The sequence below is a fragment of the Ursus arctos genome, unplaced genomic scaffold, assembly GCF_023065955.2.
Source record: "Ursus arctos isolate Adak ecotype North America unplaced genomic scaffold, UrsArc2.0 scaffold_2, whole genome shotgun sequence".
In the NCBI taxonomy this organism is placed as follows: domain Eukaryota; kingdom Metazoa; phylum Chordata; class Mammalia; order Carnivora; family Ursidae; genus Ursus; species Ursus arctos.
Genome location: NW_026622874.1, coordinates 95254884 through 95280392, shown reverse-complemented (window position 1 = coordinate 95280392; position 25509 = coordinate 95254884). Strand labels below are relative to the sequence as shown.

Below are 25509 nucleotides of genomic sequence, written 5' to 3'. Positions count from 1 at the left end.
AAGGGGGCCGCGAGAGGGAGCATCGGGCGCGCAGGTCGAGGCGATCCTGGGGAGGTCGGGGACCCGGGGGCATCCCAGCTGGCCTGGGGAGAAGGGCAGGGCGGCTCCGAGGAGCTGGCACGATCCGTGCGGCGGAGCAGGGCAGGGGTCACAGGGGCGGTGGGAGCGGAAGGAACGGAAGAGGGGCCGAATGGAAGGGGTGCCCATAGGCAGGGGAAGCGCATTGGGGGGGGCCACTCGGAGACGCAAGTGTGGCGGCGGACAGCGGAGCGCTGGACTGGGATGTGAAGCGCGGACCCCTTTCCTCCCCTCTCGATCCCTTCTGGGTTGCACTGACATTTCCTCCACCCCTAGCACCCCCTTCCTTGTGCCTCTTGCTTGGCTCACACCACCCCCAGCTGTCGGCCTCCGAGGGCCGGGCTGAAGGGGTCTGGGCGGCGAGAAGGAATGTAGGAAATGCGACGTGTGGCCGAGCTTGGAAAATGGGGGCTGGAGGAGGGGGCCGGCCAGGGTCAGGCCTTTGGCCCGACAGCCCGCTGCTGGTCAGGAGGGGCTGCCCAGTGGTGCCCAGAGCCCTGATTTGGGGTTTTGGTTTCATCCCCCAAGATGTGCCTGACAGCTAATAGGCAGACTGCCCTATTTGTCCAGCCTGACCAGGGCTGGGGGCCAAAATTCCCCAGTGGCATCAACAAAAAGCCACAATCCATTTTTACCTCAGAGTTTGAATGCCTGGTGTATTGATTTGACTGAATAAAGCTGACATGTTTCTGGTGTTCATCAGCTCGTTTGTATGCAAAATCCATTTCAAAGGGCACAGCACTTCTTTTAATCCCAGTGCCAAAGTTGTATGGGCAGATTTGTTCTTCGCTCTTGCGCTCAGGGTGGAACCTTTGAAGATCCAGCTGGGCCTCCACTGCCAGAGGCTGGTTCCCCTGCTGTGTTCTGCTTCCCCCCCGCCCCGCCCCTCCCCTGTTCCCCAAACCACAGTACAATGTGAAGGAATGGCTTTGGGGTTTTAGGTAGAAAAGATTGTGAGGACCTTACAGAATATTCTGTGTATGGAATCTTGCAAAGAATAAAGCTTTTCACCCTGGCAAGTTCATCCTCTTCTCTTTCCAGATGCCTCTGGCCCATTGCAGGTGTGTCTGGGTGATGGAAAGTAGGGAGTGTCCCCTCCCTGGGTCATGCTACCCCAGGGAGGGATGGGAGCGATAGGAAAGACAGCAGTTCACTTCTGCCTCCCAGGGACCAGCTGGGTTTGAGACTTCTTTTCTCTGGCTTTGTGGACTGGACCCCTGAAAAGAAAGCAGCTTTCCATCTGCTTGTCCACTGTGGATGTTAACTGCCTCAACTCACTGCCTGGTCCTGAGGCTTCTTGCTCCAGGAGGGAGTGTGAATAGCCTTCTTTTTTTTTTTAATGGAAAAGGATAACAAATAGATGTTATTTCATAAGCCAGTCCGTCTGGAGTCTCAAATAAGTAAAAACTGGAGCACTAGAGGAATACGCATAGAAACTTTGACCCATTAAAGCAATGGCAATTAGGTTTGTGTCCCCTTGCTATCCAGGGACAGCCCAACAAGGAGACCCTGGGGCACTGTTTGCTGGTGTAGGTGTATTTTACATGTGGAACACTTGGGATTGGCTGCATCTGACTGAGTGGCTTGTTGCGGGGTGGGGTGGGAGTGAGGAGGAGGCAGGCTGGAGCCGGAAAAGAGAGTTTTTCTATTATTCAAACTGTAAGGGGGGGTAGGAGAGTGAAGAAAAGAGAACAATCCTAAAACTTGGCATTGGTCAATCTGCAAAAGCTCATTTTGTTTGAGGACTTCAAATGTATCCAGTGTATTATGAGATATAAAAATGAGTTAGAAAAAAATTTTAATGAGTTGAGAGACCATGAGAATCAGCCAAGGTGTAGTGATAATTGTAGCTAATTATCACGTTTGGCACTCTTCTAAGTACTTTATTGTATTACCTTCTTTAATCTCTGCAAGGACCCATGAGGTGGGTATCAGCCCCATTTTCCATGAGGACTTTGAAGCACAGAGAGGTTAAGTCACCTGCCTAAGGTCACACAGCTGGAAGTGGACCCAACCTTTAACCACTGCCTTGTGTTGTCTTTGAATACTGGGCAGAGCCCTGGCATTGGAGCTGGAAGAGGTTTGAGTTTTATAGCCAGGCACTCGGATATGCTGTGTGACCTCGGGCAAACCTTTCTAAGGCTTCCTTATTGTAAAATAAAGATGATGCTTGCCTCGAAGTTTTAGTATGGGGATTAAATGAAATCATAGGCGTGAAGGTATTTTTGTAGACTTTGGAGGACAATTTCAGTGATTCTTGCTATAATCTGGGGAGACCTAAGGAAACACAAGATGAGTAATGGTGCAGGCTGTGATGAACTCTTCAGTAGGGGGACAGAAATGTTCCTAGGTAATGTGATAATGACCAGGACCACATGTGGAAGGTCCTGGCCGTGGGTGTGGGGAGGGTTTGGGAGCCCTCGCCAGGACCTAACCACCAATGGGCATGAGATGGCACTTGCAAGGTGGAGAGGAGGGGAGGGGTGATTCCAGAAATGGGGACGCGCAAAGGAGACATCTGGAGGTGAGTGCAGATGAGGCTCAGTGGCCCAGGTGGAGGCAGGAACAGAAATTGGCTGCTCCCACCTCTCAGCCCCCAGCACCTGCTACCTTTTACCAGTCAACCGGTCCCCTGTATTGCCCTCAATAAACTAGGAGCTTCATGGGGGCAAGATTGCTCTTGCTCTCTCACCCGTGTCCTCAGATTCCTGAGGCTTGTGTTAGTGGTGATCCTGCTGTAGATGGGGGTAGATGATGACTAGTTACTTCCGGCCGGAAGCCCTCGCCTGGGTGGGTAACTCAGCTCCTGGGTTTCTGTAATTACTTGATGCTTTTTCCGAATTGCCCCAAGTTCCCTCCTGGTCCAGCTTTGTCTCCTGCGTTCAGTTAGGATTCCTGCCCCATGCCCATCAGAGGACTCTGTTTTCTCAGCCTTCCTTCTGGTCAGGCCAGTGTCCCTGCTTGAGGGGGGACCCTGGACCCACCTGCTGCAGCCCCCATCTCCAATCTGACCCTTGCTGTGTCCCTCACCCAGCCCATCACAAGCAATCTTCAGGCTCCAGGGGAATGAAAAGTGGTTCTTGCCCTCAAAAAAGCTGCTGTAAGAAAGTTACCTTGCTGGGAGCACTTTGTAGTTTTTACAGCGTGTTTTAACTATTATTGGGGCTACACTGTGGTGTTGGGTATCACTACCCCCATTTTATGGATGAGAGCTTTGTAACTTGCCTGGGGCCACCCGTTGATGCTTGAAAAGCAGGATTCAGATCCAGGACTCCAGGTTCCAGGCCCCTTCCACCACACTGTCCTCATGTTGGCCAGGAGGGCAATTCTGGAATGAACCAGGAGGGCTGACGCTTGTAGACACACCAAATACCCTATCTATATTTATTTAGCCGGAAAATGGTTTTCTCTTTGGTTTATTTTTTTGTTACCATCCATTTAGTGAGCACATGGCGTGGAGGGGGCACAGAGATGAGTAAGATAAAGAGACCAGCCTGGAGGAGCTCATGAGTCAGCAGGGAGGTGGACCAGCCACTGCGGGGCTCTTCTACACAGAGGACAGAGGACTTACAGTGCTGACATCTCGGGAGCTGTTAGCAGTGCAGGACCTATTGAATGAGAGCTTTCATTTCAGCCAAAGCCCTGGGTAGTCCTGTGCATGTTGAAATTTGCTCTCTGGCTGGTGATTGCTAAGATCAGAGGAGAGGATGGGGCTCTGGAAATACAGAGCCTTTAGTCCCAATCTCTTTGGGTGGAGCCCGCCACAGAGAACAGGATCCTAACCAGCCCTGAGTTGGGAAGAGCCAGGAAACTTGGATTCTAGAGAAAAAGAGACAGCAACAAGTATTTATGGAGGGCCTGGTGGGCACTAGAAACATGCTGGGTGATTTATAGCCATTATCCTATTTAATAGCCGAGGTTCAGAGAGGCCAAGTGACTTGCCCAAGGTCACTCAGTGAGTAACTAGAGAAGCCAGGGCTCCGAAAATCTGATGACCAAGCCCACATCCTCTTCTCTGTGCTGAAGTCAGGGGGTGTTTCTACCATTTCGCTCATGATCGTCAGCTCAGCATTTGATTCACCTGCTGAAAAAATTGTGGGGTTGGACCTGAGGATCAGTGTTTCTCAACCCTGGCTGCTCAGGAATGGCTTCTAACACGAAAGGCGCTGTCCTCCCACCTGACCCCTGCTGGCTCCCTTAGTTCGTATTGAAAAGGTAGAAAGGATGCTAAGAGCTTTCTTTGAGCTTGTGGTTTTGTAGCCTCTGGCTTCCTCCCATTGATAATGGTGGGAACAGTTGACATTCCCTGTGTTTACTCTGTGCACGTGGTAAAGGCCTTTAATGAGCCAGACCTCTCCGTTCTTGGAACAAATTTACAAATTACAGTCCCTGTTTTACAGATGAGGAAATAAAGACTTAGACGTGTTAATAGCCAGCTCGAGGTTCTGAAGGAAGCGTCCGAGCCGGGACCCAAACTCAAGAACACCGGCCCCAGAGCTTGGCTCTGTGTTCTTGCCATTCCTGCGTCACCACCCGGCCCCCTCAGCTTTCCTCCTCCTTCCTCTAGCTAACAGTTGGGTCCCCAAGGTGCTAACCTCACCCCACTTCTCTTTTACCTTCTGTCCACTTCCTCTGTGCTCCCCGCATCTGACAGTTTCTGTTCTTGTGTCCGTGACGCCACCTCCCCACGTCTATCTCCCGACTTCCTGGCCTGTGTGACCACTTCCCGTGGGTCATTTGCCCCCCCCCCCCAAAAACCCACACATGCCCCAGACTCTACTTCGGGCCTTCCCTGCCTCTGAGCGCCAGCGTCTGGTCTCCGTCGGTCCCCATCATCTCCTCGGCATCCGGTCAGAATCCTCCCTTTCCTCTGTCCTCGCAGCCACATTGTGCTCTGTGATGTTTCACTTGTCCGTTGCTCCTTTGCTCTGTGCCGTGCCTGCGCTTAACTGTGTCGGTTGAAATCCCATCCTCCCTGCCTCCCAAATAGCCGGGGGCCACATGGCCTGTCTCTAAAGCCTAACGCTGCTTCTGGAACTCCCTCTTTTCAAGAACCTTTTGCTGGCTCCCGAGAGACCCTGCATGACGTGGCACCCAAGGGTCCCTGGTCCATCTTTTCCAGACCTTAACTTACATTGCCTCCCTCCGCTAGACAGCACCTGCAGGCTGTTTCCAGCCCTATCAGGTATTCCAGCAAGCAGGGGCCTGTAGCCACTGTATGTCTGTCCCATTCATCCAGGTCGTACTGTGGCTTCTCTCCCAGACTGAAAGCTCTTGGGGCAGGGTCTGGCTCTCGGTGCCCAGTGAGCCCTCGCAGAAGGCAGGCACCGGGCCTGTTTGCCAAATGCGTGAATGTGAGACAGCCGGTGGATCTCCGGGGAGCCTGGGAGCTGCAGGCAGGCCTCTGCTTGCAGCGTCCTTTACTTTCCCTTTGCATATTTTGGAGATTCTCCCTCTGTCTCCTGTGATTTCACCAATGACTAATTCTTGCTGAGTGCTTGCCCTGGGTGCCGGGCCTGTGTGCCCAGGGTCCCCATTTAGAGGGAGCCTGCAGAGTCTCTACAGATAGAATCGGGGCTAGTGGTCGATGATTTTGAATTTCCGTGAAGTTCAGAACACTTTATTAACATTCCCGACACCTGCTTGGGGACTTCGCAGGGCTTCTCCTGCTTCTTTCTGCTTCAGGTGGGCCTTTGTGAGCTAGAAGGTATTACCAGGAGGGGGGAGAAAGTGGCCTGGCATCCCAGGCCCCTAGATATGACCTACGGCTGTGGCCCTGGGGGCTGCTGCTGGAGTTTGCTGCAGGGCAGGGCGTAGGGGATGCTGGGATGAGTGCAGAGTAACATGAGAGCGCTCCCTGGGGAGTGAGCAAATCTGGCTCGCTACTGGATTTCTCATTTCAAAATGGGGAGGCTGGACAAGATTTCCAGCTCTCAAACCCTCGAGCTCATAAAATTCCTGTAAGCGGGGTTTCACGCTGTGGAATAAGGACACGTGTTTCATCTCAACTGCTCTCTTAAAACACTTCCACGTGCCCCCCCCTCATATGTAGACCTGGGTTCATGGGAATGGCTGGTGCCATAACTTCGGGTGGGGTGAGGAGCGTCCACGTGGCCCAGGAGAGCAGAATCCCAGCCCCACTTGGGCGCTGAAAGGGTTCCTTGGCTGACATGTCTGCAAGGCACCAAGGAGAACTGTTTTACACTCCTGGTCCACTGGTCCACTTAGTGCACACCTCGGGACAAAGCGTGGAGCAGCCCCGGGCGGGGTGCAGTGGGCCAGCGGCCAGTGCTCCTGCATCCAGAGGGTTGATGGCCTGGAGAGATGCCCACCTAGGAAAGGCAGCTTGTCAGCCCCACCTCCTGGCAGGGTGGGGGCTGCTTCCTGTTTTCCTGCCTGGGCAGGCAGGGAGGAGCCCTGTTCCTGGCTTGTGGGCAGGACAGTCCCACATTGTGCGGGGAGAGGGACAGGGGTTGAAGGTGTCCTCTGGCTCAGACAGTGGAAGGGAGGATGGGGGTTTTCTCAGATCTGAAAGGTTATGACCGCTGCCTCTATTTGCGCTGTGAGGCCTCTCAGGAAGCTGGGCTGGGCCATTCAGGAAGCCAGTGTGGCCGATTGCTTCTGATTTTAACAGATTTGCAGTTTATGAAGCACATTTGCACATAACCTCTTTTCAGCCACAGAACAACCGTGCGATAATAGCGGTCTGTTCTCAAGGATGGACACTGAGGCTCAGAGAGCGTAGGCGACTTGCCCAAGAGCACTCAGGAAGTGGCCGGGCAGAGCCTTGAACCTGGTTCCTATCTGCCTGGTTCCTATCTCAAATTGTATACTTTCCTTTTCATATCTCTCTTTAAAGCTGAAGCCTGGTCTGGGGCTGGTAACTTAGAAAAATTACAGAAGTTTTCTTTCTAAGTCTTTTCCAGTTGATTTATTTGGACTTTTGAAATTCCTCCTGGAAGTTTTTTGCAACACATAACTACCAAAGGGCCTATATCCAGAATATGTTAAAAAAACATAAACATATGCAAAGTGAAACTTCATTAGTAATCAAGAAAATGCAAATTAAAATTATAATGAGATACTACTCAATGCCCGTCAGCATGGCTGAAATAAAGATGAAAAAAAGTGCTCCTGGGTGGCTCAGCTGGTTAAACATCCGGCTCTTGGTTTCAGCTCAGGTCACGATCTCAGGGTCCTGCTCTGTGCTCAGTGAGGAAGTCTGCTTGTCCCTCTCCCTCTGCTCCTCCCTCCACTTGCACATTCTCTCTCTCTCTCTGTCTCTAAAATAAATAAATAAAATCTTAAAGAAAAAAAAAATTAAATGAAAAAAGAAGAAAAACCAACTGTGCCAAGCATCGGCAAGGATTTTAAGCGACGGAAATGCCCATGCATTGCTGATGGGGCTTTTCACTGGTGCAGCCGCATCAGACGACAGTCCTCAAATTAAAGATGTACAGACTCAGTAGGCCAGCAGTTCCCCTGTTAGCTCTATACCCAACAGCAATGCACAAAAGGTAGTTGGAGGGATATTCATCATCATCTTTTGTAATAACTCCAAACTGGAGGCAATCCAGAAGTCCCTCAGCAGTGGGTGGATAACTGCATTGTGACGTGGTCCCTCATCAGGATACTGCACAACAAGGAGAGTAAATAAACCGTAGTCACATTCGACAGCACGGATGAACCTTCCACACATATCGGTGAGCGAAAAAGAAGGCAGACACCAAAGGACACCTTCTGTGTGCTTCCATTTATTTATTTACTTAAGACTTTATTGATCTATTTGAGAGAGAGCACAAGGGTGGGGGGAGCAGCAGAGGGAGAGGGAGAAGCAGGCTCCCAGCTGAGCAGGGAGCCTGACGTGGGATTTGATCCCAGGACCCTGGGATCATGACCTGAGCCGAACGCTTAACTGACTGAGCCGCCCAGGTGCCCCTGTTTGCTGCTGTTTATATCAGGTTCACAAAACAGGCAAAGTGAAACGGGTATTAAGTGTGCTGCTTGAATGGCAAATCTGTAAAGAAGAAATAAGGGACGAGGGGCACCTGGGTGACTCAGTTGGTTGGGTGTCCGACTCTTGGTTTTGGTTCAGGTCATGATTTTGGGGTCGTGAGATCAAGCCCTGCGTTGGGCTTTATGCTGGGTGTGGAGTCCACTTGGGATTCTTTCTCCCTCTCCCTCTGCCTACCACACCCCCTTCATGCTCTCTCTCTGGAAAGGAAAGGAAAGGAAAGGAAAGAAGAGAGAAGAAAAGAAAAGAAAAGAAAAGAAAAGAAAAGAAAAGAAAAGAAAAGAAAAAAGAAGGGGATGCTTACCATAAAAGGCCATATATAAATATTGTCCTCGGATGCAGGGAGGTTAATTGGGAGGGTGTGCAAGGAGAGCTTCTGAGGTCCTGCTGTCAGTCTGTTTATTGGCCCGGGTAGTAGTTTATGATAATTTATTAAGCTGTACATTTTTGGTTTGTGTGGTTTTCTCTATTTATATTATATTTCAAAATACAAAAGGTTAAAAAAAAAAACAACTCCTCCCAGGGAGTAATAGTGTCTTGAGGAGGCTACGAACTTGCCACTTACATATCCACCCAGCTTCTGAGGTCTTTCCCAAATACAGCCGCCCTGGTGAAAACCCTTCTGATACTGCCCTTGAGAACTGGGAAGCCTTTGATTTATGAATCATGCCGGTCCAAGCAGCCTATTCTGAGCGCTGCCGTAACCCGTACTTGTGAAGTTGGGACTTCTCGTTAGCCCACGCTAAACGTGTTGCCCTCGGCTTCCTTCGGTTTGTGTCCTGTGTCTGCCTCCCTCGGCGGCAGACGGGCCCTCAGATGCTCGCTCATCTTTTAGCAAGTTGTCCCCAGCGTCTAGCGGAGGGAATTACACCAGCTCAGGCTCAGGAGGTCTGGGAAACAGAAAATAAATTAGGTGGTGAAAAGTTCTCAAAGGAGAAAACGAGAGGAGAGTGTGTTCTAGGCTCAAAAGAAGCACGTTTGAATAAAATCGCAGATCAGCGTGGTAGGCTTCCAGAACACATGACCCCGAGCTTGGCTGGTGTTGCAAAGATCTAGATCAAGCCTCGCTCGATGAGCTACTGTGGGAACATAGGAGCTTGGGGAATGTCACCTGGGAACATGGCAGAAACGGTGACCTTCTCACAGTGGTTCTGTGAGGTCCCTGGGGCTGGCCTACAATGCAGGTTTTTAGCTTAGACAGTTGTTGTGTGTGTGTGTGTGTGTGTGTGTGTGTGAGTGAGAGAGAGAGAGAGTATGTCTTACTGCCCGTCATGTGACCCCGCTCCCATATTGGGCTGGAAGCAAATCCTTCTCTGGTTTTTCTTGGATATGTCTTAACCAATGCTATATTCTTGCCTCCTCTTTTCCATAATCCTTCAGCAAGAGATTGACAGGCATGGGCTGTGTGGTTTCTTCTCTGAGCAAGATCCAGGGAACCTTCCCTTCAAGTAACAGGTCAGCCCAGGGCTCTACCTCTCTGGGCTTGGCACACGGTAGGCATTCCAAAACTGTATGTCGAGTACCTTATTCATCTTTACAGCCTCAGGCTCCTGACTCTGCATCTGGCGCCAAGTGACTCTCGATAAGGGTTTGTAGAATGAAGGAATGATGAGTGTCAGCTATATTTGGGCCCAGCTATATTTGCTGAACTGTGAATCCTTATAAGTACACCCCGAGTCTGGGTTCATGTGAGCCTGACTGGAGCCAGCAGGAGACGGGCCCCCCGAAGAGACCAGGTCTCTGACGTAACTGTGGGTGGTTCCCGGGGACTTCCTATCGAATGTCAGCTCCCTGACTCATGCTTGGAAGTGACTTGAGATCTCCTGCTTCCCTTGAGATGCTTATTCCAGGAAGGGACCTCCCTGTACAGTCTAAGGCCATTACTGCTGATAAAAAACAAAAACAAACCCCCCAAACCCCTCAAAACCTAACACACCTAATCCTGAACCCTGTCTCCTGCCACAAACTCGCTCATTGTCCTTTGTTCTCAGTTTTCGACAATCCCAGTTTAGAAACCCTCCCCGGACCTTGAAGCTGAAATTCTCCCAGTCGTCTTTGGCATAACCTCTATCCTGCACCTGCAAGCAAGCACGGAATTCAGTTCTTCTGTCTCCTCGATTCCTTGATCGCTCTCCATATTGCTTCTACTTCTCCAGCCGTGGCTTCTGCCTTCCTTCAGGCCTTCGTCTTGAGCCTGAACTATTTACCGCATGGTGCAGCTGGCCTTCCTGCTATCCGGTCCGCCCCTCATGAGATCCACCCTCCCCTTGGCTGTCTGGTTTATTTTTATTTTTATTTTTATTTTTTTTTTTTTTTAAGATTTTATTTATCTATTTGACAGAGAGAGACAGCCAGCAAGAGAGGGAACACAGGCAGGGGGAGTGGGAGAGGAAGAAGCAGGCTCCCAGTGGATGAGCCTGATGTGGGGCTTGATCCCAGGACTCTGGGATCATGCCCTGAGCCGAAGGCAGACGCTTAACGACTGAGCCACCCAGGCACCCCTATTTTTATTTTTTAAAAAAGATTTTATTTATTCATTTGAGAGAGGGTTGGGGGAGACAAGCAGAGGGCTAGAGGGAGAGGGAGAAGCAGACTCCCCAGCTGAGCAGGAAGTCCGACTCGGGACTCGATCCCAGGACCGGGAGATCCTGACCGGAGCCAAAGGCTACACCCAGGCACCCAAGAGTTCTGTTTTAAAACGTGCGACTGCTGGGGTGCCTGGGTGGCACAGCGGTTGGGCGCCTGCCTTCGGCTCAGGGCATGATCTCGGCATTATGGGATCGAGCCCCACATCGGGCTCCTCCGCTGTGAGCCTGCTTCTTCCTCTCCCACTCCCCTGCTTGTGTTCCCTCTCTCGCTGGCTATCTCTGTCAAATAAATAAATAAAATCTTTAAAAAAAAATAAAATGTGTGACTGCTTGTATCACTCCAGGTGTTAAAAGCCTGTTTGTTATGCATTCCTCCACGCTGAAACTCAGGCCCCCCCCCCAAAGCTGACCTTTGCAGAGAGCTGACCTTTGTGGGCTGTCATGTCCCACAGTCTCCCTTGCAGCCCCACCCGCCCAGCTTCTCTCTCTGCCTCAGGCAGCCCACTGCTTCAGGCTTCTGTGTGTCTCCAGGGGCGCACCGTTCTTTTTAGCCTAGAGTGCCCTTCCCACTTTTCCCACTTGCTAAACTCTTCTTCATCCTTGAAGTCCTCCCCCCCCCCCCCGCCCCCGCTCCGGGCAGATTTATTTGTTGGTATTTCTGTGTTGATGTGTTGATCTGGATGTCTGTTCCATGCTGGGCTGTGAGCTTCCCTACAGCTTAGCCTTCTTTGTGGGCCTCACCCCAAGCATGATGCTCAGGATCCCGTAGGCCCTCAGTAATAATAAAGGACCTGATCGTATTTGATTGTTGCTGTAACAGAAAATGTAATAGGCCTATTTCCTGCTCCGAGGCAGGTGCCCAACGCCAAGGGAAACGTACTTCATCTCCGTCACATTGGACTGAAGCGGAAGTTTTGGCTGCATTGGTAGAAAGATGTAGGTGGGCTTTAGGAGTGGAGAATTCAGTAGGAGGGACACTGTACAGAAAGAGGACTCCTCTTGCAGTCACGGTGCCCCCAGAGCCAGTGGACTGGGAGCCAGTATTCCTGATTTATGACCCCCAGGTGGGATGATGGGATGGGGTAGGCAAAATAATGCACACACAACCCCCCACCCCACGTGTCCACCTGCAAGTGTGTTTTGTTACGTGGTAAAAGGGTCTTCTCAGATGTAATTAAGGGCCTTAACATAGGGAGAGTAGCCTGGATTTTTCCCAGAGCTTCCAGTCAGGAATGCAGCCCTGCCAACACCTCGATGTTAGCCCAGTGAGACTGAGTTAGCCTTGGGACCACAGAACCATGAGCTGATAAATGGGCGTTGTTTTTACGCTGCTAAATTGGTGGTAATTTGTTACGGCAGTGATAAAAGCTAATAGGGGATGAAAACAGGTAACTCACGCTCTGGGGCAGGAAACCTAGTGGAGCCCTTGCCTTGAGGCACAGACAGGCCACCCTTTTAAACCTGGAGCAACACTTTGCTACATCACCCGTGCTTATTGTGGCCATAGATAAAACACTGCATTTCCACACTTGGCACTTGGTCATAGAAATCCTATCCTGGAAAAACAATTCAGCAGTCTGTTCAAAACATTCTTTCCTGCTGGGCCATGGAGTTCTTTGGTGCAATTCCAAGCGTGAGGATCACAGATAGAATTTACTTAACCTTATGGTTTTTTTTTTTTTTTTTTCTCAGTTAAGCCCTGTGCTGTCTATTAAAAAAGGCGGGTAGGAAATCCCTTTTTTCCCTCTAGGATCATGACGGTGTCTCTTCTCCAGAGAGCTGATTTGCAGTCAGGAAACTGAGGTGGGAATAAGTGAACAGCTGCCCTCGGGGTGTGTGCCTGCTGTGTGCTGGTCCTTCCTCAGGCTCCCCAGGGTGCTGTGCAGTGTGCCCCTATTCCTGGGCTTAGCTGCAGCGCAGCCAGGAGTGCCCAGAGCACTGAATTAAGAATTGGGGTGCCTGGACAACTCAGTCGGTTGAGCATCTGCCTTCAGTTCAGGTCACGATCCCAGAGTCTGCTCAGCGGGGAGTCTGCTTGTCCCTCTACCTCTGCCCCTCCCCCTACTCATTCTCTCTCTTTCTCTCAAATAAATAAAATCTTAAAAAAAAAAAAAAAAAGAATCAGGAAGCCTTGCTTCTCCTGGCTGTGGTTCCCCCTGTTCTGCCATGGTCCCTACCCTCTGTAGGTCTTCAGTCACAGTCTGTGAAATGAGGGGGTTGGCTGGGATCACCCCAAAGGTTTAGAGAGTTGCAGTTACTAAAGCAGCAGCCCTGGGAGAGTTGACTGCCTTTTGACAACACCTGGCCCTCCTTGTTACTCCAGTTTCGCTGTCGCATTTCTCAGCTCCAGATGCTAAATTCTGTCTCGATTTCCCTCTCTGTGAGACCCTTCCTCCTGGATAACCCTGGCTGCACTTAATTTCTATGGTTAACTTTTTCTATCTTGGTCAGAGGGTCTTATGCCCCCCGCCCTCAAAGAACTGGCCTTCCACAGTCACTTACTCAGGAAAATTACCTAGTGAGAAATCTTTTGCAGTTGATCACTGCACCGTCTTCTGCCTTCTACTTAGGACCGCTAGGTACATCTGCACAGGCAGAGCACTGCAAAACTCTGCCAGTGTCTTCCGATCCCGGCCTTTCCAGGGTTAGTCCATTAGGCCTAGGTTGTAGCACATAACAAAAATAATTTTCCAGGGGTACTTGGGTGGTTCAGTCGGTTAAGTGTCCAACTCTCGATTTTGGCTCAGGTCATGATCTCAGGGTCATGGGATTAGCCCCCAGTCGGGCTTTGTGCTCAGCGGGGAGTCTGCTTGAGATCCTCTCTTTCCCTCTCCCTCTGCCCCTCCCCCTGTTTTCTCTCTCTGTCTCTAAAATAAATAAATAAATCTTGAAAAAAAATTAATTTTCCAGAAAAACTCTTTGTCACTAAATCAGAGGCCACACAGGGTGCCCAAAATGATGCCATTTTATCTCCCACCAGCCTGCTTCACGCATTGACCTTATCTCCCAGAGGTGTGGCCTCTGACCCAGTCCAGTTTCCTGGAGGAAGGTGAGAGAATTAGAAGAGAAAAATTAACTTGCCTATGGTCCATTCTGCAAGTCCTTGCCTGGCTTTGAGGCCGACAGCCTTGTGTCTGGGCCCCGGTTGTGCTCCAGGACTCTGTAGAGGTTAAGAACATGGGCTTTCGGTCTGGACAGGTCACCTGCCATCGGTTCCAGGCAGGCTGCTTTACAGAGACGCTGGCTTGTCTAGGTTGATCTGACAACGTTAAGTAGAGAGCCATTGAAAGAGTATCTACGGTAAAAGCAAAAAACAAAAAACCCCAAAACCCTACCGGACAGGCTGTTGAAAGGATTCAATGACATAATGCAAGGACAGCGCTTAGCACGTTGCCAACCTGTTAGTGAGCAAGCAGCTCGTATTAGGAATCGCTTACTAGTACTTAATAACATTTGAGTCTGGGGGTAGTGTACTAGTTGGCACAGGATAGCCCCATGGCCGTGGGATAAGTAAACGAACCGGTCTTGGCTTCCTGATTGATGATGCCCGAGTTGAGGATCATCTGTATGAGGAAGTCCCTGTGTTTTGGGGTGTGCTGTTTCTGAGGCTGGGTGCAGAATCACGGGAAGAGTCACCGGGAGATCTCAGGAGGCATTTGCCTGGACCGCGACCCAAACACTTTGGCCTGCCTTTGCACTGGGCCTGGGCTGGACTGCGTGCCTGGTTTCTTGGTTTCTGTGTTTCTGGTTCTAAGGCCCCAAGAAAGACACCATGGCACAGGGCTGGCTCAGATGACAGCGAAGATGACAGAGGACATACAGAAAGAATTGTCTAGTCCGGAAAGACAAAGGCCAAAGTGAAGACACAGATGGGAGGGCAGACACTGGGGTTTGGGTCATGGCTCTGCCCGTGACTAGTTGTATGATTTTATTTCCATGTGTGTGGACACAGTTACAAGGGTTGGACGGCGACCCAGGCTTGTCACCACCACCCAGGAGTGACCTGTCGCAGCTCTCTGCCCCTCCCCAGTCATTTCCTGCTTCCCAGAAGCAACCACTTTTTAAAAAAGATATTATTTATTTATTTTAGAGAGAGGGAGAGCGCATAAGCAGGGCGAAGAGCAGAGGGAGAGGGACAAGCAGACTCCATGCTGAGCACAGAGCCTGATGCGGGGCTCAAGCCCACAATCCGGAGATCATGACCTGAGCCGAAATCACGCGTCAGACACTTAACTGACTGAGCCACCCGGGTGCTCCCAGAAGCAACCACTTTTAATTCTTGAAACTGCTTCCATGATAGCCATTATTGTGAGCCTGCCATTGTGGAAAATTAAAGATGTAGATTTCATTTACCCGTGTGCTTCCTTCCGCCATCCCCAGGACACTGTCCCTCCTCTGTGCCCCAGGGTCTTAACTCTCTATTCACTTTCAACTTTATCATGACCCTGGAAATGCCAGGAGCTGCTGAGCCCTTAGTGTACTTAGTCTTTTCCTTTGCTGCCTAAAGTTTTGTCTTTCCTGGAGTAATGAATTGTCTTTGTTCGCTTGCTTGGGATTCTGTGTACTCAATCACTGATTTACCCACAGCTCTCCGTTAATGTGCAAATCTCCACTTACTCAGTACAGGAGGGGTTGCCTCAGTTTCCCTATCCCAGGCCAAGCGAGAAGGCGAATGAGCAGGAGATTGGAGGGAAGTCAGGGATCACAAAGGTGATGTTGACTGGTGATGATGCTTGCTGTCTGGAACTTTCTTCCCAAACGGGCGAACTGGAAAGTAATTATAGGCCCATGAAGGGATGCTTCCCTGTGCACAGTGGGGAGAGAGGCACATCTAACGCAAGACGCCGAGTCGGCTAAATCTGTTTATAGGGCCGTAAGGAGTTTGGATCAACTCATAGATGACTTAGCTCATAGGTGACTTTTTATGAAGGAAAGTCTCAGCAATTAAGGGTGTCCTATGTCATAGGGAAAACCGTGAACCTCACACACCCCTTTTCGGGGCCTCACTGGAGGCCGAACTTGGGGCCGACTGGATGGGACTGATCCGATGGCACTAATGATATTTTTATGGAAAGAGAAAAAGTTTCCTCTAGTGCCTTAGGAAGACGGTAACTATCGTAGTGATGGTGGTCACGGTGTGGACATCTCCTTCATGCCCTGCTCTGGGGATGGCTGAAAGCCCAGGGGTTTGGGAAATGCATTTATTTCCACTTACTCTTAGTGCCAGTTGAACATACCCAGAATGTCTCTTGTTATGGGAAATGGGACACAAAACCCATTTGGTAGGAGAGAGCCCTAAATGCCTGGGGTGGGCTCCCAGCCACAGAGTGAGGGCCAGGCCTGGGTCACGACCGGCTCCGAGCCTCTGAGACCCTCCCAGCCTCTGCTTCCTCATTTGCAAATGGCTTTCCGTAACAGTGCAGGCCCACAGCTCCTCATCTGCAGTTCTGAGATCCTGGAACTCTGGAAACCTAAAAGTTCGGAGTGCGGTGCCTGACCCGCCCCTGTCTGCGCCTGTTCGTAGTCTTGGTTATGTGAATGGAGGGTCATACGATAGGCTGCAAAGATATTGATCGGAGGGCGTTACCCAAACCCCGAAGTTCTAAATTCCCGGGCACACCTGACCCTAAGAGTTTGGGGTAAGGGATCGTGCCCCTGCCGTACCTACTCCATTGTGGTGTTGGAAGGGGTTGAATGGGATACCTTATGTATGAAAGATGAAGCATTGTGCCAGGCACATAGTAGGCGCTTGGTCAACGATAGCTGTTAGTACCCGTTGGTTTTAGAATCCCACTTGTAAGACGAGGTATAGATTAACCATCTAAGTCCAATTTCCTCTGATCAGTCAAGGTCATATGAATGAGTTTAAACCAGAAAGCATGGAAGTAGCAGCTTGGCATGTGGTCGAAAGACTGAGAGACAGAACTGGGTACAGATCCTGCCTTTGCTGCTTACCACCCCAGTGACCTTGGGCAAGTGCCTTAATTTATTTGCCTCGGGGTCCCCATCTGTATAATGGGAATAGTAATACCTGTCCCATGGGGTGCCTGGGTGGCTCAGTTGGTCGAGCATCCCACTCTTGATTTTGGCTCAGATCATGCTCTCAGGGTCCTGGGATCAAGCCCTGTGTGGAGCTCCATGCTCAGTGGGGGGTCTGCTTGAGATTCTCTCTCTCCCTCTTTGCCCCTCACCCCTGCACTCTGTCTTTCTCTAAAATGAATAAATAAATCTTTAGAAATAATAATAATACTTACCTCATGGGGTTGCCCTGAGTATCCAGAGAAACCCAAGAAGCCAGTATATGGGAATGAATGGCTCCTGACAGATACACTGAACGGAGCACATCACCTACGTGATTTTCTTGCCACAAGTGCGTAACCTTGGTCTAACCATGAGAAACATCAGACAAAACCAACGAGGGAGGTTCTGCCAAACACCCAACCAGTATTCTTCAAAAATGTCAAGGTCTTAAAAGACCAGGAAACACTAAGGAGCTGTCACTGACTGGAGGAGACTAAGGAAATGCGACCGTCCCAGGTGGGATTCCGAGTGGATCCTGGAACAGAAAGATGACAATAGTGGGAAAATGAGAGAAATCCAAATTAATTCCGTAGTATAGTTAATCGTGTTGCACTGAGGTGAATTTCTTCGCTTTGATGATTTTCCTACGCTTATGTAAGATGTTAGTTAATATAAGGGGAAGCTGAGCAAAGATGTCCGGGAACTCTGTCCTATTTTTGCAATTCTTCTGAAAGTCTAAAATTATCTCTAAAATGTTAAAAAAAAAAAAAAAAAAGAATGGCATGCTGCTTGGCAAACCTTAGTCAGGGCTAAGTAAATGTGCATTCCCTTGCTCCCTTGGGTCATTCTGGGGACACTGGAGCCCCACACACAGAGGGACGGGACAGTGGTTTCTGAGGAGGGAAAGTGTGACGAATCCAGGCTGCATCAGGGGAGGGAGACGTTCTGGTGGCCGAGCTGTAGCAGAGCCGACTGTTCCGGGTCTTCGACAGAACTGGAGTGGGACCTCTGTACGCAGTCTGGCAGACACGCTCTGCCAGCCTCCACCTGGCGCTCTGGGCGCAAAAAAGAGTAGTTAAGCACTCTGCAGTCAGACAATAGTTTCAGCTCCAGTTTTGTTACTTATTATCTCATGGGGACCTTGGGAAAGTTACTCATCGGTGATATCACCTGAGATAATGTCCTGGCATCTGGGCTCAGTGAGTGAGTTCAAGGAGAGGGTCCGGAGCAGGAAGCCAGTGCTGGCGCTGCTTTCCTCTCCCACCGAAGCCTTCCAGATGGCACCAGCGGAAGTGCCCCCCGCCCTCCAGGTTCCCCGCAGGACTCACTTTGGGCCCTGCGAAGGGCCCTTTCTGGGGATGGCCTTTAAAGGTCCACGGTTGGTGTGTCTTCTTTGCCCCATGACCTGGAGCTCCTGTAGGCCACCCGGCTTTGCACATAGGAAAATGTACAACTGGGGTGAGTGGGTGAATGAACAAGTGAATGAGTGAGTGAGTGAATGAATGAGCGAATGAGTGAACAAATGAGTGAGTGAATAAATGAATGAGTGAATGAACAAGCGAGTAAGTGAGAGAGTGCATGAATGAATGAGTGCATGAGTGAATGAATGAGTGAGTGAATGGACACCCTTCCTGCCTCTCTGAAGGAGGGCTGTGTACCACACATGATTACTGGCTCGCACAGCTGCCCCATGTCAGGTTGTTCTCCAGAATGACTTTAGAAGTGTTCAGATTAAACACACCCTTTTATTATTTTTCTGCCCCTCTTGGGTGCCAGTCACCTATCCAGAAGAAGCAGTTCGCTCCTTTTCTTCCACTGTTTGAACATCTCAAGCCTTAAAGCTGTTCCTTAGTACTTCGGAATTCTCCAGGCCTCTCTCCTTGCTGCTGAGAACTTTTTGCCACAGGAAATCAGGCTCATTTTAAGGGCCAAACAGTCACTAAATATAGCCTCCCGGCACAGATATTTAAAGAGCTGTGTTGATGATGTTATGTCTGAACGGAGAAGAAGGGGAAGAAAATAATTTTTTTTTTTCTGGAAAAAACGAAGTTACACCAGTGTTTCTGTGGGTCTGCGGGGAGCAGAGCAATGGTACGGTGTCAGCATCTTCATCTTCATTATGGGATCACCAGCTTGGGCCTCAGGATTTAGGGTTCTGGGACCAGGCAGTCATTTTTCATAATACCTTCTTATCTCTATTTAAAAATACCTTCTGTCCTGGAGAGTGGCCTTGGACAAATGTGCCCTCCCTGCCAAGCCCAGGAGAGCTGCCGTCCCCCAGTCCCAGGACCAGAAGGGGGTAGAGAGAGGGCCCACCCTGCATTATCCTCTCCCAGACGCTGGCTGACGAGCAGCAGGTGACAAAGGCAGAAGGAGGAGTGGGGTGGGGCCCAGGGATCTTTGCCATCATGGCTTGGAGGGGGTCACTTTCATGGGGGTGGATGGCTTCCCACCGACTCCCTCTTCCGGCTTCCCACCTTGGGCTCATTGCATGGTCAGGCTAATGTCAAGAGAGTATAAAACTTTGGGGATGCTGTTTTGGTTACTCAAATATTCCTTCTAGAATATAAATAGGGCTATTTTAGGACTTCTTCAGAACTTTCTTCGGGGCTGCTTTTATTATTTCTTTGGGAGAGAAACGTCATAGCTCTTTCTGTAAGGAACTGCGGTGAACTATCTTAGTCTTTGAAGATGTCTCCATATCACCATCTCTTTTTCCTCCTCTGTCACAACCATGATTTTATTGGTACTTGTTTGCTGATCGGTATGCAAACATCGTGAGTCAATGCAGGTATTAAAAAGTCTACGCAATGTAACTGCAATGCTTTGCTTAAGAGTTACTTAACCAGGGGTGCCTGGGTGGCTCAGTCAGTGAAGGGTTTGACTCTTGGTTGTGGTCATGATCTCAGGGTTGTGGGATCGAGTCCCGTGTCGGGCACTGCACTCAGTGGGGAGTCTGCTCGAGATTCTCTCTCCATCTCCCTCTGCCCTTCCCCCTCTCCCTCCCAAACTAAATAAATAAAATCTTAAAAAAGAAAAGTTACTTAACCAGTGTTCCAGCTTATAAGTTGGAGACATTTTATCCACAAGTAGAGGACACCAGAGCTCCGAATCTTCAAATCTTTCTAGCTCTCAAGCCTTTTATGAGGAATGTCCTGATTATACAGGATGTAATACCTTACACATTATATCCACAGGCCCTTAACAGGTTTGGAGAAGTTCTGGACCTTCCTTCCCTAGCAGGGTCTTGCCACAGATAGTGTGCAATTCTGATAAGGAGATAAAAGAACACAGAGACAACGCTAGTAGGGAAAAAACCCCACAAATATGAAAGAAGGGTCATTTAAAATGACTGTCATTTGGGCTATGTGTATTTTAGAGAACTTTTTTTAATGCTCTTCACAGTCTATGGAATGTTAAGTTTACATCAAACAAAGCCTTTCTTAATCCAACATTCCACTAATTTCTGGTTTTGGTAAAGTTAACTAGCACATGATTTTATCTCTTAAAAAGTCATTTGCACTTATTTAAAGATGTATTAAAATGTGGGCTATGGTGGGATTGCCATGTTTCATTAAAAATATGTTTCCGGGGGCGCCTGGGTGGCTCAGTTGTTAAGCGTCTGCCTTCGGCTCAGGTCATGATCCCAGGGGCCTGGGATCGAGCCCCACATTGGGCTCCCTGCTCAGCGGGAAGCCTGCTTCTCCCTCTCCTACTCCCCCTGCTTGTGTTCCCTCTCTTGCTGTGTCTCTGTCAAATAAATAAAGTCTTTAAAAAAAATGTTTCCGGAATTACAGAAAACTTGCATTTCCAAAATGGTTGATGAGGCTGCTTAGAATTGTAGGAGAAAGAGTATGTAAGAACTACCGCTGAGACTGGTCTAAGACTACTTTGTCTCCCACTGCATTTGGGCCTGAAATAGCCTCAATTTTAGATTCTGGTTCTGCTGTCTTTTAGTCTCTGCTCCATGATCCTCCTCTGCCCATTTTTCTTCTGCTTCCTCTCCCCCTTTTGTTGAGACTTTTTTGCTCCAAAGATTTATTCTTTCCTATTGCCTTTTTGGCCCAAGATTGATTGATTTCCCTTCCCTTCCCTTCCCTTCCCTTCCCTTCCCTTCCCTTCCCTTCCCTTCCCTTCCCTTCCCTTCCCTTTCTTCATGTCCAGTGTGGAGCCAACATGGGCCTTGAACTCACAACCCTGAGATCAAGACCTGAGCTGAGATCACGAGTTAGAGTTAGACGCTTAACCGACTGAGCCACCCATATGCCCCTAGATTTCATTTTTTTCAAGGCCAAATTAGATTAGATGACTATTTGCTGATCTTCTTGGGGGGGTTTTCTTTAGTGCCGTTCAGCAGAATTGATTTTCCTTCCAGTCATCTTGGCTGCAAGCAGTAACCATGGACACAGTGGGGCAGGGGCAGTGCCAGGTGCCGGTGGTACCACGATGAGAACCTTCCAGAAGCCAGCAACCTGGACACTCCCCCTCCTGCTACCTGAGCTGCTGGGATATGAGCTGGAGGGAGACTAGCAGATGCAACAGGATTAGGATCCTGCTTCCTTCCCACCACACTGTTGGCCCTTTTCCCCCCCCTCTTTTTTAAAAATATTTCATTTATTTATTTGAGAGAGGAGCAGAGGGAGAGGGACAAGCAGACTCCATGCTGAGCACTGAACCTGACGTGGGGCTTGATCCCATGACCCTGAGATCGTGACCAGAGTCGGATGCTTAAGTGCTTAACCGACTAAGCCACCCAGGTGCCCCTGGCTTTTTTTCTTCAGCACTTTTAAGCTATTCTGTTGTCTTTAGGCACTTAATTCATCTAATTGTCAATCCCTCATGGATAATCTACCTTTCTCTCTGATAGTTTTTTTTTCTTTTCTTTTCATGTGGTGTACCATGTGCACCAGGTGATTTACTTTATTGTCTTTGGAATTTGTTTTAGCTTTCACTCTAATTTTGGAAAATTCTCAGCCATTATACCTCTGATTATTGCTTTGATTTCTTTATTCTCTCTTTTGCAACTCCTATTAAGTGTACTGTGGAACTTTTCATTTTGCCCTCCATTTTATTTTAATGACTCATATTTCTTGTGTATTTTTCTTTCTGTTTTCACTCTGAGTGCTTTCCTCAGATTCATCTTCCTATTCACGAATTCTCTCTTTAGTTGTGTCTAATCTGCTCTTTGATTTCTAGAATATCTATTTGGTTCTTTTTAAAACTCACTTGCTCTTGGGGCACCTGGGTGGCACAGCGGTTAAGCGTCTGCCTCGGCTCAGGGTGTGATCCCGGCGTTATGGGATCGAGCCCCACATCAGGCTCCTCTGCTATGAGCCTGCTTCTTCCTCTCCCACTCCCCCTGCTTGTGTTCCCTCTCTCGCTGGCTGTCTCTCTCTCTGTCAAATAAATAAATAAATAAATCTTAAAAAAAAAAACGTCACTTGCTCTTTATCTGTAATGTCTTATTTTTGCTATATGGCTTCTATTCCATCTTGTTGAATATTTTTTATTTTATTTATTTTTTTAAGATTTTATTTTGAAGCGATCTCCACAGACATCATGGGGTTTGAACTCACGCCCTCAAGATTAAGAGTCACACACTATACCAACTGAGCCAGCCAGATGACCCTTGAACATTTTAAAGTCCCTTTCAGGAGACTATTGTTTATAGTTCTGGGGTACTTCATTCTCTGTTGAATCTGCTTTTTGTATAGCATTTGATTTTCCCTGTATCTTTCGTCATTTTTGTCTGTGAGATCATCTTTGGTGGAGATTATATTCTGTGGGGTTCTGCATGTGCCTTGTATTATGGAGGTGTCCCTTGGGACAGTTATATGGTTGTCTCTGCTAGGCCCTACAGGGCTCATTGGCTCCAGGTCAAGTTTTATGTGATTTTCCAGGGCAGGGCTTTCACACTGCATAAGTAGTAGGGGAACTTGTCACACACGTGTAGTGCTGGCAGACACTCTGGCTTCTTTCTGGTCTCCCCACCAAGGGTCTGGAGCTTACAGCTTTGTCCAGGAATTCAGTTCCAGATCCCTGGTACACAAGTCAGTGGTCTCAACTTTGGTCCCTTATGGCATATATCTGGTTTGTTTATCCTGTAGCATGTGTGTTCAGGTCCCATATGCTACAATAGCTTTTTGGTCCCTGGAGATGCTTTCATGTTCAGCAACATGTTAATAATAGTTTTAAATGTTTTCCCCCCCCTACGGGCACCTGGGTGGCTCAGTCCGTTAAGCATCCGACTTTTGATCTCAGCTCAGGTTTTGATCTCAGGGTTCTGAGTTCAAGCCCGGCATAGGGCTTCATGCTGGGCATGGAGCCTACTTTAAAAAATACTTTTTTTTCCTAGCATGTTTATGTATTATGTGGGAGAGATCTTATGTATGACAATTCAGGCTGCTCTCTTTACCCAAGTGTTAGTTCCCTACTATTCATCTTCTACAAAGCAGCCAGAGAGAACTTTTAAAAAACAAACAAACCAACCATAAATCAGAGGCACCTGGCTAACTCAGTCCTTAGAGCATGTGACTCTTGATCTCAGGGTTGTGAGTTCAAGCCCCACATTGCGTGTAGAGATTACTTACTTAAGAAAGAATACAATCTTAAAAAATAAATAAAATAGGGAGACCTGGGTGGTGCAGTCAGTTAAGTGTCTGACTCTTGGTTTCAGCTCAGGTCGTGATCTCAGGGTCATGAGATCAAGCCCCACGTGGGGCTCCATGCTCTGCATGGAGTCTGCTTAAGACTCAAATAAATAATCCTTAAAAATAAAATAAATTTTAAAAACATAAATCTGATTATGTCATCACCTTGCTTAAAGCCTTCCAGTGGCTTCCTGATTGCTTAGAATAAAACCTGCCTTCATTAAGTGAACTGGAACGTCTTCTATATGCTGCCCCCCGACACCCTCACCAGCCCCATTGTGATCACTGGCCTTCAGCCTTTTGGTCTTTCTGCCTGTCTTGCTCCTGTCTTGGAAACTGCATCTGTCATATGCTCTCTGCCCAACTGCTTCCTCTTTAAAGGGGCTTCTTCTGACACCCCCCCCAAAAAGCTAAGCTACACCCCAACTCTCTATTATATTGCTTCACTGTATTTTCTTCATAGCACTTATCACTGTGTGGGATCATCCTGTCATTTTTTGGAGGAGGGGGTTATATCATCCATCTCCCTCCCCTGCCAAGGCTGGAGTGGGCCTCCATGAGCAACAGATGAATCTTGTCTTATTTACTATTGATCCTCAGCCTCCCTCACAGTGCAGTGGGACAGAAATTAACCCAGCGCTTCTCCTCTGTAGGTTAGATCACTCAAACCCCTGCCACCTCTCCAGAATTCCTACCCAGAAGGTCAGGAAAGAACCTGCTGGAGGCAGAGTCAATGATCAGTGTTCTGGTTCTGGCCACAAAGCTAATTGCCTGTGTGATCTTGGGCAAGTCACGTCACTAGTCCCAGTCTCCGCTTCCTCACCCCTGATATGAGGGCAACCATGCGTGGTAGAGTTTCTGTGAGAACATAAGTGAGTGTTCTTATGGCCTTGGGAGAGGCAGGGCAGCAATCCCTCTCAGGAGTAAAAGTATTTACGTCTCCATGAGGGGCTGGATGGGTGCTCCCCACCAGTGTCATGGAGCCCTGTGAGACTTCGCTTCCTGTGTCCTAAGCTCCTCCTCGTTGGTTTTCTTCACATGTTCTTTTGTTTCTGTTGTAGCTGTATTTTGGGTGACTGTATGGATGGTAAGCTCTATGTCAGCCCACCAACAAATATATTTTGGGGGGCTTGCTCTAAGTGTCAGGTGTAAAAACCAGATCCGGCCCTGACAGAGGCTCTTCCACATCCCGTGAGGCCAGGGGTCCTGTTGTCCTCTTTGGCTTGTTCTCCAAAGTTCTGTCGGTGTTCTGAGTTCGTGGGTTAGTTGAAATGCCTACCTGGCGAAAGCTGTGTCCTGAAAGTGTTCATCATTCAGCCTGTGAAGTTCCCTCCATGCCTGCAGTACCAGGTGCCAGGAATCAGTGGCACATCAGACTTGATTGCTGAGTTCAAGTTCCTCTTAGACCCAAGGAGGAATGGGTGGGCTGAACAGTCACTGCAGTCCACTAACCACAGAAGCAGAAGATCCGATGTGGGTGGGAGGAGCCCGGGAAGGCAGGATGAATGGCCTCAAATTGCACATTCAGGAGCTCAGGGCCACACTGTGGCTTGCAGTGATCCTAACCCTGACAGCCATGGGGAAGGGGGAGAAAGTCAGCGCAGACTGGAGCAGCCAGGAACGCCTCAGAGGACCAAGGGGTGGAGCCAAGAGGAAGGGAAGGGAAAAGTGTGAGTGAACAGGGGGTACGGCACACACAGAGGCCGCAGACTGGCGTCCTGGAGGCTGGATTCTTTCCTGGGCTTGTTTTGTTTGGCTCACACAGTGTTTTTTAAAAATTGGAACTTAATGTCTTTATATGGAGAACATACTCTCCTGCCCCCACGGTCCTCACCACTCTGAATTTTCAGCCCCGACCTGCCGAAACACATGTATGGAACCAGCCCAGACCCCTATCCTTGCCACCGAGAACTCAGGAGAATCAATGGAAAAGAGAATTAACAGGCAAGGTCAGCATCAGGAATACAAGTGTTGGGAGCAAGAGATACAAATATCAGTTGTTTATTTTCCTACGTAACAGCAGCCCAGCTTGACAAGATCTTAGAAAACAGATCCTATTGACTGAAACAGCAAGATCATAAACACAATTTTATTCAAATCTGAGCTCTCCAGGCATTCACTCAAATCATATTTATTGAGTGCCTGCTCTGCATTTTAT

The 25509-nt window shown here is 49.0% G+C and overlaps 1 protein-coding gene across 1 annotated transcript in view; it reads left to right on the top strand.

Moving 5' to 3' along the window:
• Nucleotides 1–25509, top strand: part of HIP1 (huntingtin interacting protein 1) — a 147041-nt gene that overhangs the window by 301 nt on the left and 121231 nt on the right. The gene's annotated exons all lie outside the window — the stretch shown is intronic.